General features: G+C 39.2%; 1 protein-coding gene across 4 annotated transcripts in view; it reads right to left on the bottom strand.

Moving 5' to 3' along the window:
- Nucleotides 1-11998, bottom strand: part of dlgap4b (discs, large (Drosophila) homolog-associated protein 4b) — a 79766-nt gene extending 67768 nt beyond the window's left edge. For all 4 annotated transcript variants that reach the window (XM_056750479.1, XM_056750480.1, XM_056750481.1 and 1 more), the window contains exon 1: nt 11751-11998. The gene's annotated coding sequence lies outside the window, so the exon portion shown is untranslated. The remainder of the gene's footprint in view (nt 1-11750) is intronic.
- Between the last annotated feature and the right edge of the window lie 11344 nt (nt 11999-23342).

Below are 23342 nucleotides of genomic sequence, written 5' to 3'. Positions count from 1 at the left end.
GCCGGGATGAAGAACCTCAAACCGTTTTTCATCTCCTGCCTTTATCAAAAGACAATGGCAAGAGCAAGGTCAGATTCTTTATTCAAATCCTTAGGAGGTTTCATGACTCTGTTATTATAGAATATTTTATTATCATGTTTAGTAATTTTAACTCCAGACTTCAAATTTCCTACATTTTGTGTTGATGTCAAGACCATGAAACTACATAAAAGACTACTTAAAGAATAGTCCAGAAAAATACCAATGTTTTGAGTTCATTAACCAAACCCTTTTCTCTTCATACAGTCTTTATATAGATAAACAGTAAATTAAAATATGGCAACATGTTGATAACATCAAATCTCATTGATTCTTGAGGATCTCTTGAAGAAAACATAAAGACACAAACATCTTTCCAATTTATCGATGTGTTCAGGACATATCTAATATATCATCGATGTTATTCTGAAACCTCGGATGTTCACAGGTTTTCAGGAAATGGTAAAAACACTATACTTTTTAAATTATTAAATACTGTGTTGTCAAGTTGACAAGCACTTTTTAATACTTTTCAGTGGTTGCATACTTGCAAAATCAAGTGACAAACATACAGTGTGACTAATAATAAAAACATTTGGCAAAAAAATTAAATCACAAAATATGGAGATACAAGGTTTCGGAAGGACGTCAGCAATATGTCTATGGAAGACAACGATACATTGGTGATATAATATTATTAACCCACTTGAGTCTATTGACTCCCACTGGAGTCATTTGGATTACTTTAATGATGAATGTATGTCTAATTTTGGACCCAATCTGAAACAGTATAAAGAACTACATAAAACTGAAAGTCTTTCAAAGGCGCAATGATGTTTTCAATTCCCAGATTCCCGTGATAATGGTTAAAGGCAAACGTTAGAGGTCCAAATCCTTTAAACCTTTAGACTTCTGGAAACCATTTTCAAAATTATTCTGCCAAGTACTTGGCAGACAGTAACTCCACTTAAAATATCACCATAACTGTTATTCACCACACACAGAGTTGAATTTTTCTTTTGTCTAGTCCCTAAGAATCAAAGCAGTCATGATGTAGCGGCACATCAGGAAAAAGAGAACCGTCAATTTGAAGCTGTCCTCAATCTCTGCGTAATTGGCCTGATTTGTCGAGCTGCACGGCAATAGAAGTGAATGAAAGTCATCAAAGTTTAATGCGCTGCTTTTAATACTCTCCCAAAGGACTGACAAGCCTCTTTACAATTAGACACAGTGTTCTGGACTCACACGCGTGCAGACCGGCTGGAACAAGATGAGTTTAAAGCACAGCGTGTGGTTGGTCAATTACTAGTGGAACGTTCTTTGTGGCTCTCGATATAGAGACGTATGGGGTTCAGCAGAAACCCAACCTGACAAAAACAAAAACAAGCGCTGTGATTTCAATGGCTCTCGTGGCTCACAGACACACTTTAAAGGGCTCATTTCATGAGAAACCAAAATGTTCTAGACCTTTAAAAGGAGTTTAAAGCACATTAGAAATAGGCTGTAACTTCCAGAACTGAAAAGTTCCTCTTAAAAATAACATTAGCTAAAATTAAACCGTTACACAATCTGATTTTTCACTTTCTCATGTTAACTGGTGGAAATATTTAAATGAACACAAAGACCCACATTTACACATAAACAGCACATATTCTGCGTTCAGAACCTGGGTCCATATCCAAATAATTTAGTGCAGAAGAAGAATAAACACACATTTTATTTATGGATTCACCACCAGACATTCACATTGGGAAGACAGCTTAATCCCAGGCGATTAAATCTATATAATTTGTTTTTTAACAGTATGTGTTTCCCATGGGAATCGGCCCCATGACCATAATGTGGGCAAACGCTGGATTAACTGCTTTAATTTTTCTATGAATGATTAGACTGATCAGAATTAGAGAGCAAGCACATTTCCATTTTCAATTGACACTCTTGTTTCATTCAAGGATACAGAAGGCAAATTTATATGTAAATCAAGTCCACTCTGGTTGTTTAACTAAAGTCCTTTGCAGCAATAAAACGTAAGCCATGTTGGTGTATACTGCAGTATGTTAACAAGTGGGCCTGGCTCCTGCGTGTAAGACCCAATGAGACGACAAGAGACTGTGCACGAGAATTTCAAGAAACATAAACATACATATCAATAGGATCCACAAAACAGTCCCAAACACGAGAAGATGATATTATTGAATGTGGTATAGTTTCTATGGTGCGAACATGGTTCGGGAGAGTGACAGGTACAATCAGTTAAAGGTGCACAAAGTTACTACTTTTGTCATTTATGTCATTTATTATGAATTTATTTTATTAGATTATGATGTTTGAATTGTATAACAAGTATTTAATGTTTTGATTATTTATTGATCCTAGTTTCAAATACGCTATATAAGTTTTAACATAAAATATGTTATTTAATGAAAATGTAACTTTGTCATTGTAATGTGATGTTAAATAAGCTTAAATCAAGGACAAACTATATAACATGCCATCTGAGCACAACTTCTCAAAAATTTAAAGAATAAAGTTAAACATCATATTCAACAGCTAGGCATTACTCTACAGAGAGGTTATGACCTACTAGTTACGTTCTGCATTTAGAACAAATGGTGCAAACAAAAAAAGTACAGACCTGCTAGTAGTTACTAAGCAATGTTTGTTCATGTTTGTAGTTACGTTCTTTAGGTTCTTTTGGTCCGGACCAAAAAAGAAAAAAAAACATTTAATCCTGGTTGCTTAGCATTCAGACTGGTATTTTAACACTGAACCTAAAGATATTGAACCTAACAGCGTATGTGTAAAATCGCAACGTGTTTGGACAGCTTTCATGATTTACATTTTAAAACGCAACTTCCCGGACATCCAAAATGCAGCGTGCTTGGTATACATGCTCAGTGTATACCTGCGAATATGTATTTTTAGCAAGCTGGTATCTCACGTAGAAGTGTTTAAAGCATTTAAAAAAGGTGCCAGGAATTCCTCCTTGACATGCGCAAGCATGTAATAAACACTCATTTTATATTATCAAATCACTTGAAAAGTTTGAAAAGTGTACCAAGACACATCTTTTCAGTGGTCTTGGTCTGCTTGTTTGGTGCGCACCAGGGTTCACTCTTACACAAATAAACTGCACTAACAGAGCAATCGCACCAGAGTTTCTTTTTATTGAACCAAACGTCCCATAAGTTAACACCCTAAGCCTCTAGTGTGGACTTTATGTTTCAATTTGAGTAAGAACTTACAGAATGGCTGGTGCAACTATTGACACTGGCAACAAAATCCAGGTAAAGGGGAGAATGCAGTAAAGATGCTGTGATTGATTTGTTGAAGCCATGAACAGCGTCAAGGTTCATCCAGCAATGGAGAATTCACCTGGGACATTCAGAAACCAGAGCACATGTACACAGAAATAAACACACAAAACCTGCTTTGAGATTAAACACTCATTAAAAAGACACGGGTTCTGACACAAAAAAACAAATCAAATTTGAATATGAAAAGAAATCTGCACGTGGCGATTTGTTCACATAAAGAAAGAAAAAAACACTTGGGGAAGAAATTGCTCATTTCAAATAGCTACCAGGTTAGTAGCACGTCCCTGATATGATTTTCATCACTTCATTTGCATTATAATTGAGAAACGGCATCTATTGCCCTTGATTAGCCATTGTACATCTGGCTAAATGGAGCTGCTGCATAATTAAATGAGAGTTACAAACAAAACAAATACTGTATGAAAACCTGAGGAACCCAATCAACTGCGCACGTGCGGCTCATTTCTGTTGCAGTTCACAGATGGCCTACAGCTCCTTTATAAAACCTACACAAGTGTCTTAAAAGCAAATCAGAACAGCATTAGCAGGAATTAACATAATTAGGAAAAGATGCAGCTGTTTGTCTCTTTTGCATTTAAAGTCAACCATAAAAAATGTACACGTCTCATAAAACATATGTGCAAAGGGAAAAAGTAAACTTAGATTATCTTCAGGACAAACCTGTTTGTAACTCTTCTCTGTTCTACAGGCCACGGTCAAACTGCTAAAAATACATTCTCGCTCTCTTTTCTTCTGTTGTCACATCTTTAATCTTCACCGCTTCATCCTGTTTCACTGGCTTCAGGGAAGTGAGCTTTTAAAAGATTCATTTTTAGCCCGAGGGCTTGTGACATCCTTTTCACTTGTAGCCGTTATCATACAGGACAATCTTTACAAGAGGACAATCTTCCGATACAAGGTTTCTCAGTGAAATGATCATCGAGGCAAATGTTGCTGCTAGCAGTCGTTTCTGTATCATCTGTAACCAAACAACAGCGGTACAGAGGAAACACACGCACAAGTTGTCTTGTCCAGGATTTCTGTCATTTACAAAGTGTGCATAAGCAAGTCCACTGAGTGCTGGAAATGTAAAATCGGACCGTGACACTAAGGTGGCAGAAAGGACTCTTTGAAATGTTCCTTCAAATCCAATGCAGCTGTATTGGCAAAGGATCTCTATACTGTCATTGTCAATCAGTGCACATGTAATCGGTCCGTTTCATATGCAAATCAATCATTTACTGCTTCATCACAACTGATGATGTGCCTACGATGTTTTATTTATGTAAATACCTTCATTTATCACTCTATGTGTTGATGGAGATTCTATGATGAATGTATACACATCAACACAATTATAGTAACAGACAACACAATTGGAGTCCAGGGACAAATTGTCAAGGAATTCCATTTATTTAGGTATAGCCTCGAAATCCCTAAATAATTTCATATATAAATAGCCATTTTTTCATCTATGGTTGAAAAATATAATTTATGTCCCTGATTAGGGTTTTTAGGCCATTTAAGCCGCTGCAAGGAACCTACATTTATATTCAGTAAAAGACTATAGGATGCCACTATTGGAATTTTTTTTTGTTTAAGATTTTTTTTGGGCGTTCTTGCCTTTATTTTGACAGACAGTGATTTTTTTGAGAGGACAGGATGCGAAGTGGACAAGAGAGAAGGGGTGGGGACAGGGAAAGGACAATGAGTCTTTTTTCGGGATTCGAACTCGGGTCGCCCACGGCGCACCTCGACCTATGTTGAAGCACAAACCACTCGACCATCAGCTCCAACTATTGGTACCATTTTAGTGAGATGATGCAAATTAATCATGAAACCGCAGCAATGAAACAAACTTCCTAATTTTATGGCCTGCAGTTGGAAACGTACAAATAAAAAGTGCATTTTAATCAAATAACAAAAGAATATAATAATATGACTATATAACATTATGGACAAGCTCTACTAAAGCAATAAGCCCTCAAAAAAGCATTTTATAACAAATAAGGTTGTTGGTTGTTGGGCACGACGAGTTAATGCTTTATAAATTGCTTATTGCTTTTATAAAACCAAAACGGTTATTTCATATGTGTCGCAAGGCCAATCAACACAGACGCAACAACAGTGACACAGTGATACTTTCAGCGTGTCTACACCGGATGTGGCGCCGAATATAGTGAGGACAAAATATAAAAATACAATGGTTTCTAATGTGATTAATTGCCTTTTGGCACATTGCATCAAATCCCGCCGTGTCCGGCTGAGACATGGCTTTAGGCTATGTAATACAGTCATCAGTTATAAATTGGGGTTTTCTATAACAACCTACGTATGACATCAGAATCAAGGATCCGAACTGGCCTTTTTTAAGATCTGTGACTTACGACTTCTAGTAGAGAAGTGACATTGTGGTTTTTCTATTAAACTTAACGGTAGTGACAGTACATTTGAATGAATACTGCGCTACCCGCTTCCAAGAAAACATAAGGTGTAACAAAGTTCCAAGTAAGGAAGAAGGAGGCGGGAACCGGCGTAAAATCAACTTTAATAAAATAATCAAACAACTAAACGAACGTAAAGTGCCGACAGCCCCCTCACGGTTGACTGACGGCCACACAACCATAATAAAACATAATTTAATCCAGGCTTGTTCTCTCTTGTCCTTCACTGCTTTCGCTCCTCTTTTTATGCTTCCGAAGCTCCTCCGAGAGAGATGCGAGACCGGTGCAATGCACTGCTGACCCTCATTATCAATCGTGTCACCGGCCTCGCACCGTTCCCTCACGGCCCTCGTCCCGCTTTGCTTGTCACAATAGGCAGTGTGCCAAAAAAGATCTAGATGTTATCACGAAGACATTTTAATTTCTAAAAGTATGTCTTATACTGGCATTCTACAGTATCTTACACTCAAAAGTTCTCCACTGAGGTATATAACCTCTCATACAGTTATCTGCTCTAAGCTATGTGTTTTTACCTATCTAATGTTTACCTTACTAATTTCCTAACGTCATTAGCAGGACACTCATTCTTAAACCATTAACCATTAAACAATAGCAAATCTCTGCACAATGAGGTCTCCTGGCTGCCACATTCATTCATGACAAATACTTCAGAGGCTCATATTAAAACCCCAGTCGCAGTTCGCTTAAGAGGCATAAAGTATATCTTAGCCTCAGACTTCACACCCGTTGACTGTGGCTGAACGTTTGATGCATGACCCACAAAAAAGGAAACACTTCAGAAAAGATGAAATCATCTGATTGGTTGAATTCCGTCATAGTGACATTGACATTTTCATGTCCCTGACTGTGACCGGTTGCTTCACATGTCAGTTAGATGGGCTGATGGCGGTACTTGGACAAAGAAAGCTATTATGGAATCCAGGGCTTATGCCGTAAAGATCTGGCTACGCAAGACTACACTGGACATTACGCCATCTTCACATGACTACTTAACCAATAAATGAATAAATATATGAACATGGAAGACTGCATCAATTATAACAAAATATGAGAGACATTAAACTTAAGTAAATCGTACAGTTTAGCAGTAACTCTACACTAATTAAGATCCAGATTTCCTAAATTGACAAATCACGATCAAGATCTGTGCGATAAACGTCTTTAAGCAAGTCTCAGCTTGTAAATAAACGCAATCATGTGTTTAACATGAGCAAACCAAGACCCTCTCTCTCCCACTACCTTCTTCAAAAGTGTGATTTTTCATTCAGTGCTAATTTGAGAAAGACAAACAGCTCGGGGCTCTCAGGACAGCCTGCTTGACATTTTCTCAGCGTCAATTATTCACACATTTGACAATACAGCCGACAGCCCAACAGGCTACTGCAGCTAAATGAATAAAGCATGTTATTTCCTTTTTTCTTTCCGCTTCTTTTTCTCTTTCCTTCTTGTGTCCTTCTTTCTTTTTCCGTCTGCCTTTTATCAAATCTTCAATGAAACATGTGTATTGTAACATATAAAGGTCAAAATCACCATATTTCATGGCTGATACGAATTCTATGAGAATGTAATTTCACATTCAGTTTCACATTTATAACGGAATGCAAGTAGGCTTTCAAACAATCTTTAAAAGTACGTTGTAACTCTTTCACCTTCTCTATCTATATTTTACAATCATTATATCATATGTAAACTGGAAGAAGTGACTGTATAACGGGACTACTCACTTGGTCAAGCATCCAAACCAGCATACAGTGTTTGTGTGTGATTGTGATTTAAAGCAAAAGTCAACACAACAATGTTTCTTTCCGCTCTTTGTTCTTTCTATCTACTTTTTCCATCTTTACAGAGATGCTTTAGTTCTCTTGCAGCGTAGCCTGAGTTTATGTAAAAAAACTGAACAAAGACTTTTTTGCGATTCACGTTTGTGTTTCTCTCACTATTGATGCAACTCTGTGAAATCAGGCAGACGATCTGCAGGACAAATCGCTCATCTCCATTTCTGCGGAAATTCAATAGGAGGAAGTGCATAAATAATGTAGACGGCAGCGATGTTCTGCTAGATCAGTTGGCTGCTTCTGTCCAGATTGTGTTATACGAATGACTCGTCCTTCAGTTTAACACGCAGCTGTGTTTCATGGGCAATTAGGCCCTATTTGTCCACGTATGTAGGTTAGAACCATCAGGGCTGTGATTTGTTTTATATAAAAATCTCTGCTGGGATTTCGAAGGTCGCTCGAAATCTAAAATAGCTTGAGGAAAGTGTTTTTTCTCGAGCCTCTCAGCAGAGAGAACGGTGACATTTCAGAATCAACGCAAATCTTTTCTGCCGGCGGATTTAACGACAAGATGTTTAAAAAATGAAAACATTTACAATGTGTCAAATGTGTGTACTAGAGAGAGAGATGGCTCATCTTTACTCATGTACCTTTGTCAGAACAAAACTGAGGAACAAAACATGCTCTACACTTCTAGCTACGAAAGCTTGATATAACATTAATATGTTTAAAAATGACTGCTAAAGGCCAGTGTGAATGCTAATATTGTAAAGCGGCCCTAACACACGCGGTTTCTGCCAATCTCATATTAATCATGAGTACCTATAAAGTAGTGTTGCATACTTCGTATCTACGAATGCATGTTTTATCTATGTTTTATCACATTTATAAAAGATAGATAGACCTTTACGATAATTTCCAAAATCATACAGCGCGTGCGGGGGGGGAGGGGTAGGCTGAACTAAAGCACATTGCCAACAAAATAAAGACATCAGTTTCACTCACCACATGCAGTTCATGTCCAGCATCTTTTAGCGCTGGGACGGCTCAATATATCAGTTTCAAACGATCTCCAAATCCAGCGTCATATCCACTGTTTATATAACATACATCACCCAAATGCAGTGAACAAACACCTGAACTTCGCGAACCAATGCTCTCTCTCTCTCTCTCTCTCTCTTGCACATAAGTGAAAGTTACGTCTGTGCATGTTCCTTAACCTGCCCTCCTTGCTCCGCATGCTTTTCTGGGAGAATTGTCCAAAAAGGGACTAAGAAAAACTGGTACGAAACAGTTTTGTATGTTCGAAAAAAACTTTCCGATACGATCCCTGGGGGAGTGTATTGAGCACAGAAATACTACGTAATACGCCCAACTAGTTTTTTGACAAGTTGACCATGTTCAGCATGAGAAGACAGCACGTTTAACATTGTGAAGAAGTCAGAATGCATGACACATCATTCCAGCACCCCTTTAAAGTTCAGTTTTCGGTACAATCGGGCCTTAACTTAATCGCAGCTCAACAACTTGGCAATTTTTTTCTTTATAATCTTAAATCCTTAATACTATAAACTAAGTAAGTTATTTAATAAACGGATATTATTAGCTTTAAGTATATAGAACGTGACGTTTCTTAAATTGCAGAAAATCTATGTTACTTACCTTATGACTATGACCTTACTGTGTAAATTTAAACTGTTTCTCTGCTTTGACATCAGTCGACTTGAAAGCTCATCGTAAAAGAAGACACGTGCAATTAAACCTGCATAGCCAAAAGCATTTACCATCACTTGTGTAGATTATGTTGTTTTCCGGCGTCTGATTTTGCTTTTTAGTTCAGGACCACAGTGAGGTCGCTTAAGCAGTGAGATGAGGCTTATTCCAGCCAAAGAAACACACACACTTACTGAAATGGTGCTGCTAAAGTGAATGTTAATTTGGAGGCATAAAGACACAGCTGGTCCTGCAAGACGTGACTATTGCGTCACAGCGGAGAGAGAAACAGAGCTCTTAGCCTGAGGAGTGTTTATATATCAGTAAGCACTATTGAAAAGGCTATTGATCTGGCTATGATTAGCAGTCTATTCATGGCCTTTGCTGTGACTGCTGGCCCTCACACTCTTATTGACTCACTGATGGACTGACTTCGGCCCATTCAAAAGAAGCCTGTCTGCATTTTCACAATGGAACACTAAGATAAGATTTAAACCCCCAAGTTCTCTGAGGGTTTTGCTGCGATAAGATTATTTGGAGATTTCAACGGAAAGGTAAAGTCAATGTTAGGTGAGACCGTGATCAATACAAAGCGAGAATTGGACTCGGACGGCACACAGAGGCAGCAGGATCAATTTAAAGACAAAGTGCTATGCAAACTGTAACAAACTAGAACATTAGTGTTGAGTTTAGAAATAACTTTAGGATCACTTTCTTCATTTCACATGCAGAGCTACTGAGACAGATGGTGTGCAACTAAATTCACAAATTCCGTTCTGCATTACTGAATCGTTTTAATGTCAAATTTTAAATCCAAGCCTCATTTGATGTACTGACATCTAAGCTCTGTTCCAACCCTCACACCGTGTCTACGCCGGACGAGGCGAGACATAACAAACTACAATAGAACGCATTAGAACCCATTATCATTTTTAATTTTGTCCACACTGGATGTGGCGCCACAGGACAATCGCATTAGAACAAGCCGTGTAGAAAACTCCCTATTTAGATTTAAAGGCTTCATACTATAGATGCTGTGAGAAAGGAGTAAGAAAAACAAAAGTATAGATTGAACGCAGTAAAAAGACTATAGGGGGTTCAATTGTTTGGACAAAATGATTTTCAATGATTTGGCCCATTGTTTTAAAGCAATAACACAATACTGAACAACTATAATATTGTACAATGACACAAATTGAACATTAGCATGCCAAGAATATTACTCAGAAGTGCAAACAGCAGAAGTAATCTGGATCTGCTAAAATGTGCCCACAGAAGATTCAAGCATTCGCCAAGCATACCATACCATCAGCCTGCCAGAGCATTATCACAGCTGAGGGTCAGAGCGCCAGCTTAAACTCAAAGAAGTGCTAACACCTAAATCTGAGCAGTTCTGTGAAATAACAAGCATCGGTTACACAACACGCTTTTCATTTAAAAGGAACAAACGTTGTGTGAGGAGCTTTTTGATGTAAGAGCCAAGCACAAAATGACAACACAAGAACACTCCGGGAAGTTATTGAAAAACAAGAAGGACATAAATCACTTCAAAAGGAAAAGTAAGATAACAGCTAAACGGTAAAGGGTACTGCTTATTCATTCATTGTATTCTTTTGTCGAGGTGCCTATATGACAAGACTAAAAAAACAGCCTCTGAATGAAATTTAATTGAAACGATTCCCATCACAGAACACACACGCAATCATTCGCCAAAGCATTCTCCTTTTTTAATAATACAGAGATTACCTGGACAACTCTAAATCTAACACCTCTGGTTAAATCCCACCACAGTCTTTCAAAATGACGTTGATAAAGCCTATAGGGACACATTTTTAATAGCAGATACACAATAAATCAAAAGAAAATCAATGTTCCAAGTCGACTTAAATGCTACCAAATGGAGCAAGAACGTGTTCAAAACCCATATAAACATGTATGCTACAGAGGTCGATATAGTAAGTCATTTAACTAGCCCTTAGGAAAATTTACCATGGAGTTATTATAGTGAAAGCACAGTAGCCTAGCCTACTCGTTCCATAGTTTTACTACGAATAGCTTATCATGTTAAACTATGGTTATTGTAGCGAGACAATAAAGTAAATTTATATTTGGTTTATAAACTATGGTTTCTGCTGTGTTAGAACCATTGGTTAATGTTCGGGACATCAACACGACGGCCAAACGCTCAGCGCTTGGTGCCCAAAATGTTGTCTAGGTAGGAAGCATCCTTGTTTTTGAGACGCCAGAGCCACACCAGGCAGACAGCTGAGGAATACACACATACAGTGCATGAATATGACTGTCTGAATAGCATAAATACAGAAACAGCGAAACCCGCAAGCCGCAACTTATCAACTCAAACAACGATTCTCAAAAAATGATGCAGACGTGCACTTATCAACATCAAACTCAACGGCTCGAAAGTCAAGAAATGTAAAAACAGCGCACGTCCGAGTTTTTACCTCAGATGTTCAGACGGTTGTTTTCATCCGCTCTTGAGAAATATTAAACTTCCCAGTCAGCGTCTTCGTCTCAAACCGAGCTCTGTCCTTGCGTGAGACGGCGAACAGCGTGTGGATGTGTGTTGACGAGTTTTTAATCGACATAGGAAATGTTTCCTTTCTCCTCAAAATCACTCTTGTCTATGGCAGGCGCGAGAACGAGCGGCGCGAATCTCCATCATCCCACCGCGATGAGACCACCACACTCAATGAAGCCGAGAGAGAGAGAGAGAGAGAGAGAGAGAGAGAGAGAGAGAGAAATATCAGCACCACAGACAGCGACCTCCAACAGTCTCTTTACCGTTATAAGCAAATAAATACCCATGGGTTTTATCATTAAGGTAGACTAACAATGTAGTTTTCTGATTCTATTTTGCTTCAAAATTGACATCGACACTGTTATTGAATAAAAAAAAAACACTAAACTGACTCGAATTGAGCAATGGCACTAAATGTCTTCTGTATAGATAGCCTACCTATGACTTAATTTAACTAATCTCAAAACGGATAAAAATGTACTGAAATGAATCAACATTGAACAGACTCGCGTTGAATAATGACACCATTGTTTTCTGTAAACCTGTTTATAGCTGAATTGATTTCATTTGAATGAATGGACTTTACACAGTTGTTGAACTGAATTGAATCAACACTGAACTGATAGAAACTTAATCATGATTTTGTTGTCTTGTGTAGAACTGCTTTACATCAGAACTTTGTTCCATAATTAAGTTGCAAGGACACAATGCATTATAGAGTTCATACATTATCGGTCAAAGTTTTTAGACACTAGAGAGAAATGTCTCTAATTATTAATAAAAGTTTTATCTGAAGGCATTTGATTATGTCTGAAATTTAGTAGACAAAAATATAAATGTTTTTGAAAAGGATGACTTTGACTGAATAATGAAGAAAGAACAGCTAATAAGAGCACAGAATAGATGGGAACTCCTTTGATATTGTTTAAAAAGAATTTTAGAGACCTCAAGAAGCTGCTTGATAAAATGACAATAAAACAAGTCAAAAGGTGAAGATGAGAAAATATAACATGTTTTAAATATTCTGTAACACTGGCAATCATGTGTCTCACAACCATCTGGCCATCAGATGCCACATCACATGATCTCATGGTGTGCATATGACATCTTCCCACTTATCTCTGTATGATCTTCATCTGATCTCACTGAAACTTAATCATGATCCACCCTGCACTATGAATGTTTACATTTTGTGTTCAATAAAAACATGAAAACGTATAATGTTTGTGCGGTATTAGTTTAAGCAGACTGTGTTTCTCTATTGTTGTGACTTAGATGAAGATCAGAACACATTTTATGACCAATTTATGAAGAAATCCAAGTAAGCCCAGCAGCATGTAAAGGACCAGTGATCAGATTTGAAGTCATTGATTCTCATGTGTGCAACCGAAGGCAATGGGGTAGGAAAGTTATAGAATGAGTCAACAAAGCTACAGGTAAAGCAAATTTTCATTGACTAAGGAAATTAAATCCAGTCTGTTTGTCAGATAGCTGTCATCTGCATGACCTTGAGGATTTAGAAACAAGAATGCAAGTTGTGCTTTAATGGTGCTTTATGAGTGGATTTACATGTCGAACTCAAGTACACAGTGCCGAACACTATACTTATGTCTTGACAGACAAATATTAATAAAGTCTTGATTTAACCCAATTTTTTACCAGGTCCATCTAAACTCATATTCACAGCCAACATGTGGACTTGTGTGGATATATAACATATAAAAAGTATTTTATAATATTATTTTATAATCATATTTTACTTTGTATAAATGTATTTGTTTATATAATTTCTAGACCTGTTGGTGACCTCTAGAATTTAGTTTTCACATGCCTATCTTTGAATTCCCCTTTCCACTGAATCAATATTAGAGCAAGATCCAATTCAAATCTTTCCTTTGATCATCTCGAACATTAATAATTAACCCAAGCACAGAACTGCCCTTAGACGTCTCTAGTAAAAATCATCCGGAAGTGACCTAAACACGCAGAACTACAACGCAGAACTTTTTAATCTCTTCTATTACATTTTTTTTTTAAAGTTTCTGGCACTGTAAAGGCCATAAAAATAATGAAAACAATCTATCAAAGCAATCAAAAAATCAAACAAAAAAACTGATCTCCCAAAGCAGTTTCTACATTACTAAAACTAAAGCATGCCAAAGCCACCGCAATTTAATTTGGTCAAACTTTTTATTTATTTTTCTTTTGTATTCTTCGATGTAATCCATTACATCTTTCTTTTCCTATTCATTTGGATATTTGTCTGAGTTTTTTTCATAAAGAACTTTCTTCTCTTTATACACGATCAAAGACAAAGGTATAAAGATGTTTGCCATTCCAAAACAGCACATTATAACTGAAAGCATTTGAGTGCTGCTTCATGCAGGGCGGCCGAAACAGCCACGAATGGTAAAAGGTATATAAATGTGTTTTGTATCTGTCAGTATCACGCGACCATCCTGATCGTTTTAGAGCTTTTTACCACTCCGGTTTCTCTGCAGTGAGATCAGATGAAGATCAGACAGAGATAAGTGGGAAGATGTCATATGCACACCATGAGATCATGTTATGTGGCATCTGATGGCCAGATGGTTGTGAGACACATGATTGCCAGTGTTACAGAACATCCATGTTCAGACAGGAACAGCTGCCCTGCACCAAATTTAGCATTAATCCGTTTAGTAAAAACTGCAAAAAGGGGCTCACAAAAACAGCTTTCAGTTTTAGGACATCGGTTAGGATTATGTTTTTAGGATACGTGTTAGAGAAAAGAGAATCTTCATAAGATAGAAGGGGGATTGACAGGGTAGCACAGGCCGGACTCAATGCGAGAACCACAGTTTTAATATGGAATGAGCATATCGCTCCTCTCCTTCTGAAACCTCCACAATTCGGCATTTTGTTTTTGCCATAAATCTAATTTATGTTTGTCCCTGCAGGTTTTGCAAATACCTAACCAATAAGAAGTATTAAAAAATGCCTGTCAACTTTGACAACACAGTATTTAATCATTTAAAAACAGTGTTTTTAAAATTTCCTGAAAAACTGTGAAGTTGGAAATACTTGGTTGGAAGAACAGCGAAGATATGTGCTAAACACTACACCACTGTTCTGATGTGTTAAAAGCTAAAGTCTATAAAAACAATACGTGTGCGTTAAAACTAGATATTTTGAAGAAAGTTGGTAATCAAACAGTTCCGAACAGCCCAATTAACTTCTACTGTATGGACACAAAACCAATGCAAGTCAATGGGTGTCATCGCTGTTCAGTTACCAACATTCTTCAAAATATCTACCTTTGTGCTCTGTGGAAGAATGACAAGACGGTATGTAAATGATGACAAAATGTAAATTTTTGGTTGAATGTCACTTTATACCAGTTTAAGAAGAAATATAAGAACGATGCTTTCACCAAACAGATGTAAAGCACAATTTAATCACAACTATAGTGTCAATATTTGCGCACCTATAACTTTTTGTTGTTGTTGCAGAAACTAAATGTTACTTCATCAAGGATACATTGCAAACTTAGGACAGCCTTAAATGGAGGTGCTGTCAGATTTGAGCTCATTTTTTGATTTCAGCATTTAGCCGGAAACAATTCTTAAAACCCACAAACACATTTGAACTCATTTTGTTCCTAAGAGAACACATCACTTCAAAAATGAATGTAGTTCAACAACATTAAATTCATAACCTCACAATGCCTCTTTCTTTCCAGCTGCTTTTGAGACCAAACGAATCGCTCACATCATCTCGCATGGTGTGTGAGTGACTGCGTAAAAATGACTCTATAACACCTCTTCACCAGCATGTAGAACATCTCTCAGAAGAGCTCTTAAAAAAGCTCTCTGTGCTTTTCTCATTAATTATCACTTCCAAAGATGCACTTTTACAACATCAAAACAAGTCTATTCTCAAAGCTGCGATTCACACAGTTTCCATAGCAAGAGACAGAGAAGTATGAAAAAACAAAGAGAAGGTTTTAATGTTTGAGCACTCAGATAGCTTTACGACTGGCACACCTCCAGGAATATAATGGAGAGATTATTGGTTTCAGTTGTGTCGAGTGACAGTAAAATGATATCCTGTCGAAAGGTTAATACAGTCAAGATGTTAAAACTAAATGTTACATTAGCACAAGGTCATACATTATAAAGTTAATAAAATATACAGTAAGTGAAGTGGCTTTACGTAGCATATATGGGAAGTGGTTATAAAATGCATAGAGAAGGAAGTGTGTCTCAATGACTGTACAGCAATGCAGTCAGAAATAAAGATGTAAAAACTGTCTCACCTCTCTCTCTTCTCAACTGAACAGTCAGCACAAACAACTGTCAGGAAAATGTGAGCCGACTCTCTCTAATGCATACAAAAATACATCGCTGAAATGATAAAATATCAATGTCATCCGCATTATGTAACCTTTGGCCCGATTACCCATGATGCATCTATGCAAGGCTTCATTACTGTAGCATGTTTTCACACAAGCTTCTGTTATTTCATAGATATTGCCATGAAATACCCACAATGAGGTTAAGACTGTTTTTTTTTTATATATTGTATGACAGTAGGCAAAAATATAAACCTATAAAAATTTAAAGAATCGTTCTTTACTACAGACACAGACTGAGGAGTTATGAGGTATGTTTAAATTGCCAACCTACAGTAACAAAGCAATATTAATTTTAACCCTTGTTTTCCATTGCTAGGACAAACAGTGAAGCCTAAACATTCTGAAAAAGCAATCATATTGAAATTAAATTCTAGAATAAAAAAATAGGATCCAATAAAAATGACAATGATTTCCTTTACGATTCAACGCTTAACTGTGATTTATCGAATACAGAATAAAAGTTTGTGTTTACATAATAATATGTCTTTGCACTTACAGATACACATACATATATTTCATGAAAATGTGTAAATGAATAAATGTTAAACTTTATACAGTATAAATAATACTATTTATATATATGTGTACGTATATTTGTTTATAAATACAAAACAAATATGCATGGTGCAGACATATATTACTGTATGTAAACACAAACTTTTTTTCTGAATAAGATCAATCAAGATTAACATCACATAAAAGTTTCTCTGTGCACCTTAAGACACCTTGCATATGAGAACAACATTCTTCTAAACAAAACAAGGTGTGCGCGTGTTCTTGTGTACATGTTGTTGGTTTTTAACCAGTATTGCATTTTTCCGTGGTGGATTTTGTGATGTTGGTCTGAAACCATCAGAGCGGCTATTTAAATGGACATCATAAGAGAGAGAGAAACTGGCATTAACACTCTGGCATTCAGCCTTAATGGCCACATGTCATGTTTACGTTTTACTCATCTGACTTCAGCCACACACACAGTTAGTGCACAAGTTAAAATGACATCAAATGACGCGACCCCAGAGGAAACGTCATGGCTGACCCTCTTGTCCGGTTACAGTGAATCCTGTAAATGGCAGGAGCGTCTGTTTCCTCTCTGCCTCTACACATTTCATTGAATGAGATGAGGTTTGCTGGTGCTTTTGTCTTCTGCCAAACCCCTGCAGGATTAACTGGGGCATTTTAAAAAGCAGATTATGGGAGGATTTGGTGAGCAGATGAGACCGGTCCTGTTCTCCACATATTCCATTAACTAATTGTAATGTCTTACCTTACATGCTCATCTGACCAAACCAACACGTGCTGCAGGATGGAAAGCCTGAGAGACATCCAATAGAGAGAACGACATCCTCTTGATCCTGGTTATTTTTTTTTCACACAGTAGATGTATTTAAGATAAATATTTACACCTGGTAAAGGAAAGATCAGTGCTTTTAGTTTATCCATCAGAAATATAGTTTAGTGTATGTACTAATTGTAAACTAGTTGTGTGCTAACAGTTAACTAACACTACACTTAATTTATACTGAAAAGTACACTTTTTCAAACTAAAGAGTGGACCAAATTTAGCCCCAAGCATAGTATTGTCGAGTACTAGTAATTACTCCATAAAATATACATAAAAATAAACTAGAAATATTTAATGTAAAGGTGGTTTAGATTTACATTAATACATAAAAATGACTTTAGCCTTTTACTTCACAATTCAGATATTTCAATATGAACTTAAACTCTCACTGTGCATACACTAAAGTTTTATTTATGTCTATTTTTGTCCTTTCTCCTATGCAACTGAGACAAAGTTGACATACTCTACTACATCTTAATGAGAATTCTATTATTTTTGTTATGATATTTACAAGAGCAATGTCCATTTAGTAGATTGCATAAAATGTTGAGAAGATGAATGAGACAAAAGGCTAAAATCTGGATCCTATACAGTGTATAATGGAGCAGGATTCAGAAAAGACTTTTCCCCAAAAAGTAAGCAAAAAATCTTGATTTAGTGCTTTAAATATTTCACAACTTTCACAATAATGCAGATGTGCACAAATCATAAAAGTGGTAAATTATGCAGTGATATATCTTGCAAAGGCACTGATTAAGTTTTTCATTTTTAGTGTCCTGAAAAACACTGTATTTGTGCTCCAGTGTTAAATGTCAATTTAATGTTAATCTTGTTTTAATTGGATATTGTACATTATGGAACACAAAACACAATGTTGCAGTTACAAAAAACAAAACCAACACCTTCAAACACAGATTTTTTTTAAACTAGCCCCTTATTTTTTTCAGTACCATCAGATATATAAAGTATATAATACTACAATTCCCTCAGGCTATAGGGCATCCTGTCTTATTTCTATCCCTGTCACTACCAGTACAAATCTTAAACTGTGATAATTAGGCCATTTAATCAGACTACAGAAAGAGCATTTCAGACAGACTGAAAAAAACATTTTTTCTCTTGCTCAAAAACATTTTTTCTTTCTAAATGTCCATATCAGTTCTGGCTAGCCTAACAACAGAAAGTCTAATGCTTTCCTATAGAAATATTATAAAACATCACAAAACTCCAACAAAGTTTAGAGACCCAAAAATTGGGTAGTTATAGTTTCCATTACAACCAATACAATTCCCACTATGACCATTTCTGTAAACCTCTTTAATGGTTTTAATAGTTTTTCATGAGGGTAGAACTATACATTATTAACAATACTGATGTATAAAACAAGAAATTCCACATTATTACACATTAACTAATTCACACCATTTATTATTTATAAATAATTACAAGATTTTACCATTTATAATTTCTCATTACTTATCCTAGATAATACAAAATAACACTGGTGTAAAATGGGACAGATTTACTACAGAGCCAACACTGTGGGCTCAGTTTATACATACACTTTTTGTCTCTGAACAACATTATCCGTCTGGCTGAGTTCCATGTTTAACCAGCTATATTTGTATCCCCAAAGCATGACAAAAGTTTAGCCTTTTCCAAATACACATTCCCCATCTATTCAGTGTGAAAAGGGAATAAATATTTTGACATGGTGAAATATTAATAAAAACTTGCTATTATGATTAATACTAATATAAAAAAAAAATCTAATGTCCACACCTAACAGAAAGGCACAGAGACAATCTACAACATTATGATACATCCCATCATCTGCTCAGTGCCATATACGTCATACAGTCAAAAAACAAGTGTGATTACCCAGAATGCAGTTCAGTTGAGTGCAGGCAACCAACCACAGTACATTTTCTTGTTACCTCCCGGCTTGACATACTGTACATGCCAAGTGATGTATAGTATGCTCAAGTGATGTATAGTATGCTATCTAAATCATGCAACACTTACAAACCGTTGCGTTCACTTACCTGAACATACAGCTGAATACATTTTCTTATCATCTCTATATGCATCTAAATTGAAGTGAGAATATTGGATTAAGTAATATAACGGATTCAATCTCACTACATTAGGTTAGACCAATAAGTAATGTGTGGGAATTAAGGTAGAAATAGCTCTCTAACTTAATAACTGTCTGGATTCATTTTTCACACGTTCATTTTGTTCAAACTGAGTGTAACCCGACCAGGGTATTTGCCTAATGGCATGCAGACAGCAAGACTTTGGAAGACTAAAGATATCTGTGTGAACATTACCAGAGTAAATACAAGCAAATATATTAATTTAGTCATTTATAAAGTTTACTCCAAGTTCAAACTTAAACCATTTTGCAGATGTTGACACTAAAATCAAGAGGATTGAATTTTTTCTTGATTCCTCGTTCTTAACGGGTTCAGCCGAAGACACAAAGTGACATAAATATTCAAACGAGACTGATTAGCATAACCTTGTTTTTTGCATAAACCAAATAACTTTTCAATCCGTGCACTCGGAGCAAAACATGATCCGCCCAGTCGAGCGAGAGGGTAAACACAGACAAAACTAAAACCCTAGATGTATAAACAAATCAAACTCTGCTGCAAAAACGTCTTGGTTACGTATGTAACCTCAGTTCCCTGATGGAGGGAACGAGACGTTGTGTCGAGAACGACAGATGGGGTTCACCCTTGAGAACCAATCAACTCTGACTACTATAGAAAAGGCCAATGAAATTTGGCGAATGCAATTTGCATGCCGGGCTCCGCCCCCGGAAATCCGGTATAAAAGGAGGCCGGCGTGCAGCATTCACTTACCTTTGTTCTGAAGAGCCTGAGACCTCTCAAACTGCAGCAGAATACGATACGTGTTCGTGGCATAAGGGACACAACGTCTCGTTCCCTCCATCAGGGAACTGAGGTTACATACGTAACCAAGACGTTCCCTTTCTGTCGGTCTCTCGACGTTGTGTCGAGAACGACAGATGGGGTTGCCTATGGAAAACGCCACAACGCTGTATCGCGTCACAATCTCTAGCGAAGCGACGGTAACAAGCCTGGGCGTGTCATCTCGAAGCTTTCGTGAGACTGTAACCTTCCAGTGTGGTGGTCGGGGGGTTCCAGAGCTTTCTTGGAGAAAGATGGGTACAGCCCTGACCGGTAACTTTCACGGACGGGGCCTTAGCTCTCTATAGGCGAGAGGCCATCCAGATCAGTTTACACCGGGTAAGCGCGACTCTTAATCAGAGAAGCGCTACAGAGGCCACCTCCTACCCGTGGGGAGGAATATGGTGGATATAGGTATGGTCTCGTCCTTGGAGGAGAACGCATGGAACGTGCGGACTGAGTAGTTAACCGCGAGGTGGAGGCCCACCTGGGGAAGCTCATGGGTTACCAGGAGTGGGAACCATTCTCATGAGGATACATCAGACGGAACAGCCCACGGAGGGGGTGTTACAGACGTCCGGTAGCACTAGGTCCGGTTAGAGCTATCTGTGATAGCTCACATGGTATCCCGGCCTAAGGGGGAAGGCTGCTCTGCCCAGCCAGCCCCCAGGGGGTGCTTGTTTGGTGATGGATGGAATGCCTATTCTTAACCAGTGTCTGGGTAAGAAGGGAGGCTGGTGAGGTACCAGTTTCTTAGCGATGTGTTCGGGTAAGAAGAAAAGGTAAATAGCACACTGACCCAACCTGTTAGAGGGTGGAAAGGTGCTTTCGCAGGCATACGCCCCCCCGGATGCCAGTCCTACATGTCGCCACGCAGGACGTGGGCTGACACCGGGTTTACGCGAAGGTTGTTAACCCTTGCGAAGGTGTTTGGGCATAGCCCAACCCGCAGCTCTACAGATGTCTGCTAGAGAGGCGCTTCTGCCAGTGTCCAGGAGGTGGCTAAACTCCGTGTGGAGTGAGCCCTCACTGCCAATGGGCATGGGAGATTCTGAGATCGGGATGCCGTCGTAACGGCGTCCACGACCCAGTGCGCCAGCCTCTGTTTGGAGACAGCCTTCCCCTTCTGCTGTCCTCCAACAGACACGGAGCTGGTCAGAGCTTCAGAGCTCTGCGTGCGGTCCAGTACGTACTGGACACAACACTAATCGGGTTGGGTCTTCCTCCCCCATGGGGAGCGCCTGCAAGTTCACCACTTGGCCCCGGAGGGAGTAATGGGAACTTCTTGGGCACGCATCCGGGCCTGGGTCTCAAGATAACGTGAGAGTTTCCAGGGCCGAGTTTAAGGCAATCCAGGGACACGGAGGATGCTCGGTGGTCCCCTACCCTCTTGAAGGAAGTGAGCGCCGTCAGGAGGGCCGTCTTACTCTATGAGGAAGATCGGAACCTCCGAGGGGCTCTTTGGGGGGCCCTGAGGCTCCCCAGGACCACTTAGGGTCCCAAGAGGGTATGGAGCGGAGATGAGGCGGATTCCGCCCTCTCGCTGCTTAGGAACCTGGTGACCAGGTCGTGTTGCCCTAGAAACTTTCCACCGACTGAGTCGTGATGAGTGGCAATAGCGACTACATACACTTTCAGTGTGGAAGGGAGATGTTAGTCTCCAGTCTCGTGAGGAGGGGAACACAATCCTGATCAAGCACCTCAGTGGGTCTTTCTCGTTGAGAAAGACACCAGGACGAGAAGAGGCACCGTCTAGAGGCGTGTAACCGCCTAGTAGATGGGGCCCTAGCCTGGGTGATGGTCTCAGCCGTATAGGGGGAGTAGCCATCTTAGGATCTTCTCGTCCCGTCTAGAGACCAGACATGGGTGTTCCAGAGGTCTGATCTGGGATGCCAGAACGTGTCCTTCCCCTGAGAGAGCAGGTCCTCTGTCAGGGGAATGGTTCAGGGGGAGTCGCTGTCCAGAGCATCAGCTCTGAGGCCAAGTGCGGTTAGACCGGTGTGGTGTAACCAATAACACTTGGTGCTCCTGCTCCCTGACCTTGCACAGAGTCTGTACAAGAAGGCTCCTGGGGGGGGGAAGGTGTGCTTCCGCCCATCCCGCGGCCAGCTGTGCGCAAGGATATCCGTGCCGAGGGCAGGGACTATCAAGCGGGCAAATGGTGGTGTTACGGGAGGTGAACAGGTTTTACCTGGGCCTACCCGAACAGCCTCCAAATGAGCTGGACTGCACGGGGGTGGAGTCGCCACTCTCCACGAGGCATAAACTGGCGAGAAAGCACGTCGGCTGTCTAGTTCAGTTTGCCCGGGGTGTGTAGCCTGCAGGGAACGAGTCACCTGTTGACTCCACCGGAGGAGGCGTCGAGCAAGTTGTGTTTAGCTGCTGTGTGCGAACGCCACCCTGACGATCTGTATTCGCTACAGCTATAGTGCTGTCCTCGGAACAGCACGTGCATGTCTCGCACGAGAGGCCGTAGCCTGCTCAGTGCAAGTAGCATAGCCCACAACTCTTGGCAATTGATATGCCAGCGCAGGCGGGGGTTCGTCCAACACCCCACCTGCGTGCCCGTTGCACACTACACTGCACCCCTGCAGGGAGACTTCAGTCGTCACCACGACCTGCCTCATAACCTGCTCAAAGGGACCTGAGTCCGTCGAAAAAGTCATAAAGACTAGGGGTTATGGTGCGTCGGCAGCAGGGCGGCATCACCATGCGCCTGCTGCCGGTGTGCCACGCTCTCCTCGGAACTCGACTCTGAAACCAGTGTTGGAGCGGTGTCATGTGCATCAACTCGAGGGGTATTAACCCGCGAGGACGCCATGTGTCCCAGGAGCC

Source organism: Triplophysa dalaica, chromosome 6 (assembly GCF_015846415.1).
Source record: "Triplophysa dalaica isolate WHDGS20190420 chromosome 6, ASM1584641v1, whole genome shotgun sequence".
NCBI classification, from domain to species: domain Eukaryota; kingdom Metazoa; phylum Chordata; class Actinopteri; order Cypriniformes; family Nemacheilidae; genus Triplophysa; species Triplophysa dalaica.
Note: the sequence above shows the minus strand (reverse complement) of the source record. Positions and strands in the feature narration are given on the sequence as shown.